The sequence below is a fragment of the Salvelinus namaycush genome, chromosome 11 (genome assembly GCF_016432855.1).
Source record: "Salvelinus namaycush isolate Seneca chromosome 11, SaNama_1.0, whole genome shotgun sequence".
Lineage (NCBI taxonomy): Eukaryota > Metazoa > Chordata > Actinopteri > Salmoniformes > Salmonidae > Salvelinus > Salvelinus namaycush.
In genome coordinates this window covers 11,078,200-11,091,734 of record NC_052317.1, presented here as the reverse complement: position 1 = coordinate 11,091,734, position 13,535 = coordinate 11,078,200, and the positions used below count along the sequence as shown (strand labels likewise).

The window sequence follows — 13,535 nt, the reverse complement described above, 5'->3', positions numbered from 1 at the left end:
TCTTTATTCTCTGGGAATGAGAATAAATAACTTCAGATAAGATGGGGGACATAACAGACACCAGGTTAGTCTTGCAGCCACCTATGCTTCTTTGTCAAAATCACCTGGTATGAAATATTGTGCCTGTGTTCCCAATCAGTGTTCATCACATAGTGAAGAGAGAGAATCAGAAACAGAGACCAAGTGAGAGAAGAGAGAGCAGTCTGGACACCTATGATGGTTGAGTGTGTGTGCCACCGAATACAAAAGTTACCCCAGATATAAGCATGTGTTTTTGATGAGGCAAAATGTAATGTGTTGACATACATTTTGCCCTCTTGCTGTGCTAGCATACAAGCCCTAGTGGAATAACTAAGCAAGTATGTAAAACAAAAACAACAAACAAGCTAGAAATCGTACCATCTTGGCCAGGTCTCCCTTGAAAGACATTCTTTATATGTCAGGACTTCCACAACGTCACCGATGCACTTATTGATAAAGCCAATGACTGATGCGGTGTACTCAATGCCATCAGAGTAATCCCAGAACATATTCCAGTCTACGCTAGCGAAACAGTCCTGTAGCTTAGCATCTACTTCTTCTGACCACCTTTTTATTGATCTAGTCACTGGCGCTTCCTGCTTTCATTTTTGCTTGTAAGCAGGTTTACAGAATTAAGGTCAGATTTGCCAAATGGAGGTCGAGCTTTGTATATGAGTCTCTGGACCACCTTAACTCCACAAACAGAGTTTCTTTCCCCCTCTGGTTGCACATTTAACATGCTGATAGAAATTTAGTACAACGGATTTAAGTTTCCCTGCATTAAAGTCCCCGGCTACCAAGACCGCCGTCTCTGGGCGAGCGTTTTCTTGTTTGCTTCCAGCTCATGCAATGCTGTCTCAGTGCCAGCCTCAGTCTGTGGTGGTATGTAAAACAGCTACGAAAAATACAGATGAAAACTCTAGGTAGATAATCTACCTCGGGCGAGCAATAGCTCAAGACTTCCTTAGATATCGTGCACCAGCTGTTATTTACAAAAATCCATAGTCCGCCACCCCTTGTCTTACCAGACGCTGCATGTCCTATCCTGCCGGTACAGTGTATAACCAGCCAGCTGTATGTTGATAGTGTCGTTGTTCAGCAAATGTCCTGTTGGTAGTTTAACCTTCCACGTATGTCATCGATTTTATTCTCCAGAGATTGCCCATTTTCTAGCAGAATGGAAAGAATTGGGGGTTTATTCGATTGCCTATGAATTCTCAGAAGGCAGCCCACTCTCTGGCCCCTTTCTCCCACCTCTTCACGCAAATCATGGGGATCTGGGCCTGTTCCCAAGAAAGCAGTATATCGTTCACGTCGGGCTCGTCAGACTCGTTAAAGGAAAAAAAGGATTCTGCCAGTCTGGTGAGTAATCGCAGTCCTGATGTCCAGAAGTTATTTTCGGTCATAGACGGTAGCGGGAACATCTTGTACAAAATAACAACGCAAATAAACAAACAAAAACAAATCGTTTGGGGACACGTAGAACGTCAGCCTTCATCTCTGGCGCCATTTTTACGGCGCCACTGGACTTTATATTGAAAATACAAACACGATCTTTAGTTTACTTGTCCCGATGCATACCACGGGCACATAACTAGGTTGTATGATTCCTAAATGACAACATGAGACTTTATTCAGTCAGTTCAACACAATTTATAAACCAGTCAAGCTTGCTGATCGTCAATCAAAGCACAGTAAGCCTATGAGCCAGCACTTCGTGGCTGCATATGAAACATGCGACAGAAAATCATTTGTGACAGAAAACAGGCTAAATGGATGTTGACTCATTGCTACAACATTATATGGGACGTGCAAATTGACTCACATAGACGATGAAGGAGCATCACACGCTCTCCCTCCATGTAAAGAAGTTTGACTGCAACCACAGCGTACAACACACCCACCCAGGTACCGGGAGGTGGGACAGACAGCACTGTCAAACCAGCAGTGTTTCCCCGTCATCGCTCACTTTGTGGCTGACAGGCACCTGTCATATCAATAGATCACTAGAAGATGCATATCTGTCTTGTGAATTGTAAAAAAGTACATGGCTGAAAATGTGTGTAACCGGCTCTATAGCCGACAGCGGGCACTAATAAAAAGAAAACCGAAAATAGATATGCTCATCTTTAAAGTGCTTCGGTTTAGTAATAGGAGGGATAGTAGCTGGTTTGTCAACTGAACCCCTCTCATTAACACATTCGCTTAACTTTAGGTCATTTGCCACCAGGGAGAGAAAGAGGGGAAGGGGGAGAGCATGAACGAAAAAGTGAAAAAACGAGTCAGAATGACCGAGTTAGAGAGAATAAGAGCGAGATGAGTGAGTAGATGAGAACATTTGAGATTAAAGAGGACATGAAAGACAGAAGAAAATGCAAGAGAGATGACCAGAAATGAGTGAAGCGAAAAAGAGAATTCATGCTACAGGCAAGTGAGTCGGATGGCATGAGAAACAGAAAGAGGGTGAACTATTGTTGTGCATTGATAGGGCGGCACGGGGGGGGTTGTGGTATGATAACTGGCTGAGAGAGGAAGGAAGAGCGCAATAAAAAGATAGAGCTAAAGAGCGAGCATGAGAGCTGAGGGGGTTGAGACAGGGAGAACGGAAGACACTGATCGAAAGTTGTGGTATACAGAGAGAATGAAAGAAGAATACTAGAAAGAAAAAGAGCGAGAGAGAAAGTCAGACAGACTGACCATCTTTCTTTAATGAGACATGCTCATTCGTTTAAAAACACCACAGATAAAGCGCCAAACAGAGAATAAGAGATGGGAGATGAAGGCACAGAAGAGGGGGAAAGCAGGTAAACAGTCAGACTGCCCTGGGGAGCCTCTGGTCTCCTCTTTCGTGACTGGCTGGGCAGATCCAGAAGAATAAAGGACCCCGTCACCATGGTGTTGTATACCTCCTATTCTTTCCCCTCTATCCATCCATCCCACCTTATTGGCCCCTCCCCAGTCCCTTCGACAGGGCATACACCCCCACCCCCCCCAGTGAATTAGTCAAATTAAAAAGGGTGGCACCTGGCCCCCTCCCTGAGGACCCACAGTACCCAGCTGTTCAGTGTCTAAAACCGCCCTGGCCAATGACAGCCAGGTGTGCCAGCCTCTGAACCCGAACCAGGGCACAGGGCTTTGACAATGCAACCTTCATGAATTGACAGGTGAATGCAAGGACTCCCACAGAAAAAGGAAAATACACATTTCAAAGCATTTAAACAGGCCAATGCCAAGTTTAAATACTATTGCTTCGTAACCTTTCCTTAGTGATCACCAATACTAAGAAATTGACAAATTTCCACCATCTAAACAGGCCTATTGCTTTCACACCTACAGTCAAATTCTGACTAGTAGTGAGTGTGTTCCACCTCAAAAAGCACAAGAAAGAATATTCAAACCCACCATCTCAGATTGTTCTGTAATCCTTTCTAGTTAGCAACAAATAAGATACGCATTCCTGAAACATTTTGTTGAAGTGCATCAAATAAACTTTTAAAAAAAGGAAACATCCCTTTTTCAGAGAAGTTAAGAAACTAGAGGCCTTTCTACTGACTCTGAAAAAAAACAAAGAAAGACGCCCAGGGACCCTGCTCATCTGCGTGAATGTGCCTTAGGCATGCTGCAAGGAGGCATGAGAACTGCAGATGTGGCCAGTGCAATAAATTGCAATGTCCGTACTGTGACACGCCTAAGACAGCGCTACAGGGAGACAGGACGGACAGCTGATCGTCCTCACAGTGGCAAACCACGTGTAAAAACACCTGCACAGGATCGGTACATCCGAACATCACACCTGCGGGACAAGTACAGGATGGCAACGACAACTGCCCGAGTTACACCAGGAACGCACAATCCCGCCATCAGTGCTCAGACTGTCCGCAATAGGCCGACAGAGGCTGGACTGAGGGCTTGTAGGCCTGTTGTAAGGCAGGGCCTCACCAGACATCACTGGCAACAACATCCCCTATGGGCACAAACCCACCGTTGCTGGACCAGACAGGACTGGAAAAAAGTGCTCTTCACCGACGAGTCGCGGTTTTGTCTCACTAGGGGTGATGGTTGGATTCGCGTTTATCGTCGAAGGAAATTAGCTTTACACCGAGGCCTGTATTCTGGAGCGGGATCGATTTGGAGGTGGAGGGTCCGTCATGGTCTGAGGCGGTGTGTCACAGCATCATCGGACTGAGCTTGTTGTCATTGCAGGCAATCTCAACGATGTGCGTTACAGGGAAGACATCCTCCTCCCTCATGTGGTACCCTTCCTTCCTGCAGGCTCATCCTGACATGACTCTCCAGCATGACAATGCCACCAGCCATACTGCTCGTTCGGTGTGTGAGACAGGAATGTCAGTGTTCTACCATGGCCAGCGAAGAGCCCGGATCTCAATCCCATTGAGCACTTCTGGGACCTGTTGGTTCGGAGGGTGAGGGCTAGGGCCATCCCCCCCAGAAATGTCCAGGAACTTGCAGGTGCCTTGGTGGAAGAGTGGGGTAACATCTCACAGCAAGAACTGGCAAATCTGGTGCAGTCCATGAGGAGGAGATGCACTGCAGTACTTAATGCAGCTGGTGGCCACACCAGATACTGACTTACTTTAGATTTTGACCCCCTCCTTTGTTAAGGGACACATTATTCAATTTCTGTTAGTCACATGTCTGTGGAACTTGTTCAGTTTATGTCTCAGTTGTTGAATCTTATATTCATACAAATATTTTACACGTTAAGTTTGCTGAAACTAAAACACATTTGACAGTGAGAGGACGTTTATTTTTTACTGAGATTATATTAATATGGGCTATTTTCCTCCCTTTCCTGGGTAGCTTATCAGAGATAGACATAACACTGAAAAGCGCAAACAAAGCAAGAGAAAAATATATACATTCAGCAGCCCATTAAATCAATTGGTTTGTGCGTGCTGCAGGGTTAAAGCTACAAACCCATAGGCATGGCTCTCTCATCCCCTCCAGGCTTCTGGGAAGGTGGCTGGACAATGAGCGTGTCATTGCGGATGTAAGCGATGTCCCCACGCTATCTGGCAGCTGTCATTGCTGGGATAGGTTCTTTCCTCTTCTGGCGCACAGCTTTAGGATAGTCCTCGTTGAGGACGACATACAGTTGAAGTCAGAAGTTTACGTCAACTAGTTTTAATGACTCCAACCTAAGTGTGTTAACAACTCATTTGTTGAGTCGGTTAGGACATCTACTTCGTGCATGACAAGTAATTTTTCAAACGATTGTTTACAGACCGATGATTATTTCACTGTATCACAATTCCAGTGGGTCAGAAGTTTACATACACTAAGTTGACTGTGCCTTTAAACAGCTTGGAAAATTCCAGAAAATTATGGCTTTAGAAGCTTCTGATAAGCTAATTGACATAATTTGAGTCAATTGGAGATGTACCCGTGGATTTATTTCCTTTATTTATTTCCTTTATTTATTTTTTTCCTTATTTCCTATTTCCTATTTACCTTCAAACTCAGTGCCTCTTTGCTTGACATCATGGGAAAAATCAAAAGAAATCAGCCAAGACCTCAGAAAAATAACTAGACCTCCACAAGTCTGGTTCAGCCTTGGGAGCAATTTCCAAACACCTGAAGGTACCACGTTCATCTGTACAAACAATAGTACGCAAGTATGAACACCATGGGACCACGCAGCCGTCATACCGCTCAGGAAGGAGACGCATTCTGTCTCCTAGAGATGAACGTACTTTGGTGCGAAAAGTGCAAATCAATCCCAGAACAGCAGCAAAGGACCTTGTGAAGATGCTGGAGGAAACGGGTACCAAAGTATCTATAGCCACAGTAAAACGAGTCCTATATCAACATAACCTGAAAAGGCCGCTCAGCAAGGAAGAAGCCATTGCTCCAAAACCACCATAAAAAAAAGCCAGACTACGGTTTGCAACTGCACATGGGGACAAAGACCGCTAGCAGGGATCTAGACAGCCACAAACCTGGGACAATCCACGATGGCTAACCTCATCGCAGGCTGCGTTCAAACCCCCAAGAAAACCCCACTAGCTTGATATGCAGCTAGCTAGCTGCAACACTAAATAGGTCCTCAGACCAGTCCTTGGTTGGAAGGATCACTGGACAGAGACAAGCAGTCCCAGCAACTGATGCTAACGGCGTCACGGGATCCAAACTAAAAAGTAAGCTAGCAAGAACTTTCCAAAGTGACTTATTTTTTTTAAACAAAACCTAGCCCTCTTCATTTGTAAGGATATATACACTCCCGCTCAAAAGTTTGGGGTCACTTAGAAATGTCCTTGTTTTTTTGAAAGAAACGCAAAAATGTTTGTCCATTAAAATTCAAAATACTCTTAACCACGTCTCAGTAATGACCAACATCTGGATTGGAGCTGGGAACCCACACTTTCAATTGATCTATTTTAGGTAATAAGTTTAGTGTTAACGCGCAGAAAATCCAGGCTTTTACAAGAGCAGAAATCAGTGTAACAGTTATCAGAGCAATAGTCAATTGGGGCTAGCAACAGTAGATGGGCCAGGGTGTACATCATCAACAGTAATACAATCAAGGCACGGCAGAGGACAGGGAGAGCATTGCAGTGTTGATTTACGACATTTGAATGTGCATTTGATGGCAACAGGATCATATTGTACAGCCACTTCATCAGATAACAGGAATACAAAGACAGCGAGAGGTGGTTAGAACAGGATGGGGGGCCAAAAGTCTGTAACCAATAGAGTCAGAGTCCCAAGTGTGGGAACAAACAGTCTGTCCCACGGTAGGGTAAACAAGAAAGTTCAGTCACCAAAGCAAGCAGGAGCCATGAGGCAAATAGCAAAACGCACAAGAAAAATAATTACGACTTGGGGCTAGCCATTGTAAGTTCAGAGTCACTCGCCCCAACAGTGCCAGTGTGCTGGAGGCGAGCAAAAGCACGTTAGAGGGGGGTGTGTGGTGGGGGTACCTGTACCAGACAGGGGGAGACAAGCCAGGGCAGACAGTGAACAGATCGCCGGGTGGAATCCAAGCAGCAGTGCAGTAGGCAGCGGGAGTAGGAAGCTTTACTTCTGGAGGCAGATTTCTTGTAGAAAATGCCAGTGGATGGCCCTGAACAGCAGGAGCGTGCTTCAAGGTCTCTGGATTTGGGAGGGGTAGCCTGTGAGACTCCTGCCATGTGTTTGGCTCAAAGGCTCCGACACTTCACGCCTAGGTTGTAGGTTTGGAGTTTTGATCTGGAGTTAAGGTTATGCTGTGGAGGGTAGCATCAAGTAAACTCAAAATACTCCAAAACTATCTTATTGTAAAAAACATGTTGAAAAATGTGAGAGCTCACACACAGCTGTTAACTTAGCATTCAGTCCTTTTAAAGTAAAATATATCATTATAATGTATTTTCTTCTTGCCTTTTGAAAATAAAAATATGGCTTCAGACTAGTTCCAGGTTGGATGGTGTTCTCAGGTTTCTGTTTGTTTGCCAGTGCATTTGCTGTATAGTTTGAGAATAATAATCCTTGCTGGTATGAAGCTCTTCAGGTAATTCCATCCAAAAATCAGGTTGTAGGGTTGGAGTTTTGATTTGGAGTTAAGGTTGTAGTATAGGGTAGCATCCTGCACGTGTCCCTGCCAAAAAAAAAATCCATGTTTATCTAACTAAATATTTTTTTCTCAAAACATGCTGAAAAATGCAGGAGCTCATCTGCTCGTTAATAATAAATTATTTCCACAGGTTATTTATCATACCATCTGGTAGTGCCTGTCTTGGTTGAATCAAATCGTTGGGAAAAAGCTAGCTAGCTACAGTCTCCAGCTAGCTAACTAAAGTAGCAAGGCTAATTGAGGCTATTTTGCTGCACTCCCAGGTCCTTGTCTACAACAACCTCCCTGTTGGGTGATCATTGTAGCCTACTCATCCTCATTTAGCCAACTTAAAAATCACAGAATTAACTCCATTTTGCAGTGATTCAAAATCTTTCACTTACTCTACAGAGCCTCTGACTGTAGAACCACTTTGAATTGACAACAAAAACAAGCTACACCTATATAAAGTGTGTAGACTACCTGTGCATTTTCTTTAATGGTGCACACTCATAAATACTGCTGTTTTATAAAAAATAAATGGAATCTAATGGTATATCCTTGTAGGCTATGTAGAAATGTCACAGATCATTTTATTTAACTTCAAAACAGCAAAAATAAAAAGAATCTCTCCTATCAAGCCTAATCGAACACTAAGGTCTGTTCGGATATTCAAATAACTGTGCCCATCCCTAACATGGAATGACTCTAGTGGGAAGGTTGAGGAGGGAGGAATGTAATTCAAGACATGAGACACTGTAGATCAAATGAAATACTATAATTATTTATTGGGAAGAGTAAAAAAATAAGTGACTCCACCCTTTATCTCAACAAAGAGTAAAAAAGGTCAAACAAAAGTATACTCCAGAGATTCTGTCAGTACAGGTGTGTGCAAACAGAGACAACCACCATAATCCATGCAAATATATGTCCTGCATGACACAGAACATGGTGTATCAGAGACACAATCAAGTAACCTTGTACCACCATTTTGAGACGTGATAAAATATATCAGTTGACCATGTGAACGAGTAAACGAGATGCCCACATGGTATGTACACAAAAACCGTGAGAGAAACACACGAGGACAAGTGAGTGGATACTCAGGTATAGGGCAAATGTTACAAGACCTTTTCCCTTCGTGGATCAAATAGATCACTGTCCTGACGTAGGATTAAAGGAAGTGACTGACGTCCGGCCAAGGAAGAAGACGTCATTATGAAACACCGGTTTGCCAGCCAATGTAATTAGATAATTAGAACAAGATAATCACTATGAAATTAAAAAAGAAACCAACTCGAGTAATAGCTTATTGTCTCTAACGATTATTCAACTAAATCATTGGTTTACGTAGGTTACCATTAGACACACTAATGGGAATTTAGAACACATTTGAAAACACCTGAAACTGATATTAAGATTTTTTAAACTACAAATAAGTAGTCTGCATATTCATAGGTTGTCGAGTGTACCAAAATAAACTAATCTATACACACATTCTGTTATTCTTTGCAGAATTTTTTGCTGTAGCCTAAACGAGCGCTTTCCATTTTGAAGGCATGTAAACATTGGAACAACACTCACCGTCGAGAAGTCAACTTCTAAGCGACAATTGTGAAGAATGTCAACGCCACAGGACACTCGCAAAGTAATTTCGCGTACAAAAAACCCCGCTTGATATTGATAAAATGTTACCGATAAAATTGTAACAACCCACCGCATTCGTTTCTTTGTTACTTCATAATCGCTCGAGCACACAGGGGCAGGCCTATTCTCAATTTTATTTTCCTCGCGTCCTTGCTCGTCGCCTCCTTCTCAAAACCAATTGGATGAGAAAGCCAGAGGTCCCGCCCTTTGACCTTCTCCTCCAATGGGTTTTGAGAAGGAGGCTAGGAGAGAGGACGCGAGAAGGAACATTTGAGAAAAGGCCACAGTCGATGAGATTTGAATGGATGTCAATATTCATTCAATGAGAGGATTAATTTATTCTTGTCCGGGTAAGTTTTGCATTGGGGGAAAGTTGATTGCATTCGTTTTGGATCTGGGCTCCCTACCGGGCGTGGGCAAAGTGTCGGTTCAAAGCCCACGGCGAAGTCGGTTCAAAACAAAAGTGAGGTAATTAGCACATGGAGTAATGAGTATGATTCTTTGTTTTCTCATGCAAAAGTACTTTATCTGCCTTCCCAATGAAAACGAATTTTAATTCAAACATATTTAATGGGAACGTGATGTTTGTTTCTGGACGATGCACCATATGCTGCCTTGTTGACAACATGACCGAGCGTAGATTACTATTCGATTTGAGATGGGTGCTCCTCACGGCTTTTGTAGTGATACGGAGCTCCGAGGCATGCTTTGAAGCAGTGTGCGGATGCGTGTATCGCTTTATCAGAAGTATATAATCAATGACGTCAAAAGCTTCATTTGATCACGTGCTTTTTCAAACCGCGCATTGCAAAACTGCAAGATTCAGATTTCGCCGTGGTTCGGGTGCTTTCTTCGATTCCAAGCTGCTTTCAAACAACGACCTCCACTGGACACCGTACATACAAATATATAAACACAACATGCAACGGTTTTACTGTTACAGTTCATATAAGGAAATCAGTCAGTTGAAATAAATTCATTAGGCCCTAATCTATGGATTTCACATGACTGGGGCGCAACCATGGGTGGGCCTGGGAGGTCTGGCAGAGACCAAACAAAGGAAATCGGTGTCTTTATATTGTTTTGAATAGTAGGGAGACAAAGATCTATGATTGATTAATTAATAGATCTTCAGAACCTCTTCCATGGTTGTTTGGATGACCTGACGGCCCATCGCTCCTCTTTGCATCGAGTTATGGCTCAAGAGATCACCGCGGAAGCCTATATAGTTTACAGTGGGATTTACAGTGTACAAAACATTAGGAACACCTGCTCTTTCCATGACAGCCTCACCAGGTGAATGCTATGATCCCTTATTGATGTCAACTGTAAAATCCACTTCAATCAGTGTAGATAAAGGGGAGGACAGGTTAAAGAAGGATATTTAAGCCTTGAGACATGGATGGTGTTTGTGTGACATTCAGAGGGTGACTGGGCAAGACAAAATATTTAACTGCCGTTGAACGTAGTAGGTGCCAGGCGCACCTGTTTGAGTGTGTCTAGAACTGCAACGCTGCTGGGTTATTCACACTCAGTTTCCCATGTGTATCAAAAATGGTCCACCACCCAAAGGACATCCAGCCAACTTGACAACTGTGGGAAGCATTTAAGTCAACATGGGCCACCCTCTCTGTGGAATGCTTTCAACACCTTGTAGAGTCGATGCCATGATTAATTGAGGCTGTTCTAAAGCAATAAAGGGGTGCAACTCAATATTAGGAAGGTGTTCCTAATGTTTTGTGCACTGTGTATAGTCGTCACATTGGCTTTGCCTTTGCTGACACCTTGTGGTGAAATGGAGTAGAACAGTGTAAAACAGACTCCGAATAAAATGGCCTACAGCCTTCAAGAAAATCCAGTCCATTTTTCAGAACAAACATGGCCTTTCTTTCCTGTGCTTCTAGGCCATAAGAAAAAATTAAGCATGCAAGCAATGGGAGTTGCAATCTGGTTTTTATTGACTTTTGTACAAAAAGGAGGTATGATGATACATAGATGGCAAAGAATAGGCCACATTAATTTCACCAGCTTAAACCAAACAAATAGGAGGGGGGTACTGACTGATTTAAGAGGAAAAACAATCAACAAAACAACATTCCAAAAAAAATCAGTTCACTGAAATGTTTACATATAGTAATCACATTTCTCCTTGAAGTATTGAGTAGTGTTCAAAAAAAGAAAAAAAATGTTTCAGGCAAAAACATGGACATGAATGAGTAAGCATATTTATCTAGCACAGATATAAATTGGGCAGCATGATGTCAACCTGGACCCCTATTGACTACGAAATAACATTGATAGAGAGCTGAGAAGTAGATTCTTGAGTTTCTAGTTCTCCAGTACCGTACCATTAAAAGAAAACGTACGCCTACTTTTCCAAACAACTGTGCAAACTGTACCTTGGCTGTATAAAATGTGTATACACTCCCTGGCAGACTCCAGTTTTGCCAATAGAGAAGCCATATGGGAACCACCATGATGGCATCCACAGTGTTAAATGGATTAGTCTTTAGTGACATGGTTGAGGTATTGCCAACCTACTAACCCAAGACTATGTGGGGACAAGTCATGAAACTGCAGACCTGCTGGTCTGTGTAGTGCTATTTGTTTTCAATACAACAGAGCCGTCTTGAGTGGAGTGGAAGCGTAGTGGCATTGAGCCCCATCTCTTAGATAGCAGCACGGGGCAGTCACTAAAGTCTAACAAGATCACCTTATATGCAAGTCTACGCTCCACCACAAAATACATCACAGTTATGTACTGTATGCTAGTTATTCAAGTCACAGTATGACTGTCAGGGCAATGATAGTAACAAAAACAGCTAGGCTATAGTCTGTGGGAAAAGGACTCCAGTATATGCACAGTACAGTTGTTATATACAGTATGCCAGTGGATAGGAAAAGACTCTCGAAATTGGCCTGACAAAATGAGCAACTACCATAGACTGAGGCCTCGAGTCAAAACTTCAGTGTACAGAAGGATATTTACAACCATCTAAACGATGCGCACCATAATCCAATGTAGCCTCTGCACTGTCGGACAGTCTTCAGGCATGAATCCAGAGCCTGAATCAGTTTAAAATAGTTCAGGGTGACTTGAACGCCAAAACATAATCTTGTCATAATATTGACACTGACATTAATATAATATTCATTTATATTAATCTCCATCACACTGTTTTTGTCTACTGAATGCCAGATTGAGAATTTGGAACAAAGACCAGATAGGATGCAGTAGCCTACACAGTTAGATATACAGGATACTATCGCTAGAAGATGGCTGGAGAGCAAATTCAAATGTAAAAATCAGATTGAGGGGAATTTACACAAAATATACAGTATATCACAAAAGTGAGTACACCCCTCACATTTTTGTAAATATTTGAGTATATCTTTTCATGTGACAACACTGAAGAAATGACACTTTGCTACAATGTAAAGTAGTGAGTGTACAGCTTGTATAACAGTGTAAATTTGCTGTCCCCTCATAACTCAACACAGCCATTAATGTCTAAACCGCTGGCAACAAAAGTGAGTACACCCCTAAGTGAAAATGTCCAAATTGGGCCCAATTAGCCATTTTCCCTTCCCGGTGTCATGTGACTCGTTAGTGTTACAGGGTCTCAGGTGTGAATGGGGAGCAGGTGTGTTAAATGTGGTGTCATCGCTCTCACACTCCCTCATACTGGCTGGTCACTGGAAGTTCAACATGGCACCTCATGGCAAAGAACTCTGAGGATCTGAAAAAAATTATTGTTGCTCTACATAAAGATGGCCTGGGCTATAAGAAGATTGCCAAGACCCTGAAACTGAGCTGCAGCACGGTGGCAAAGACCATACAGCGGTTTAACTGGACAGGTTCCACTCAGAACAGGCCTCGCCATGGTCGACCAAAGAAGTTGAGTGCAGGTGCTCAGCGTCATATCCAGAGGTTGTCTTTGGGAAATAGACGTATGAGTGCTGCCAGCATTGCTGCAGAGGTTGAAGGGGTGGGGGGTCAGCCTGTCAGTGCTCAGACCATACGCCGTACACTGCATCAAATTGGTCTGCATGGCTGTCGTCCCAGAAGGAAGCCTCTTCTGAAGATGATGCACAAGAAAGCCCGCAAACAGTTTGCTGAAGACAAGTAGACTAAGGACATGGATTACTGGAACCATGTCCTGTGGTCTGATGAGACCAAGATAAACTTCTTATTTGGTTCAGATGGTGTCAAGCGTGTGTGGCGGCAACCAGGTGAGGAGTACAAAGACAAGTGTGTCTTGCCTACAGTCAAGCATGGTGGTGGGAGTGTCATGGTCTGGGGCTGCATGAGTGC

The 13,535-nt window shown here is 43.2% G+C and overlaps 1 protein-coding gene across 1 annotated transcript in view; it reads right to left on the bottom strand.

The window, feature by feature from the left end:
• LOC120055811 (SPRY domain-containing SOCS box protein 4-like) overlaps positions 1-9,346 on the bottom strand; it is an 86,378-nt gene extending 77,032 nt beyond the window's left edge. Inside the window, exon 1 of the mRNA XM_039003796.1 lies at positions 9,158-9,346. The gene's annotated coding sequence lies outside the window, so the exon portion shown is untranslated. The remainder of the gene's footprint in view (positions 1-9,157) is intronic.
• Between the last annotated feature and the right edge of the window lie 4,189 nt (positions 9,347-13,535).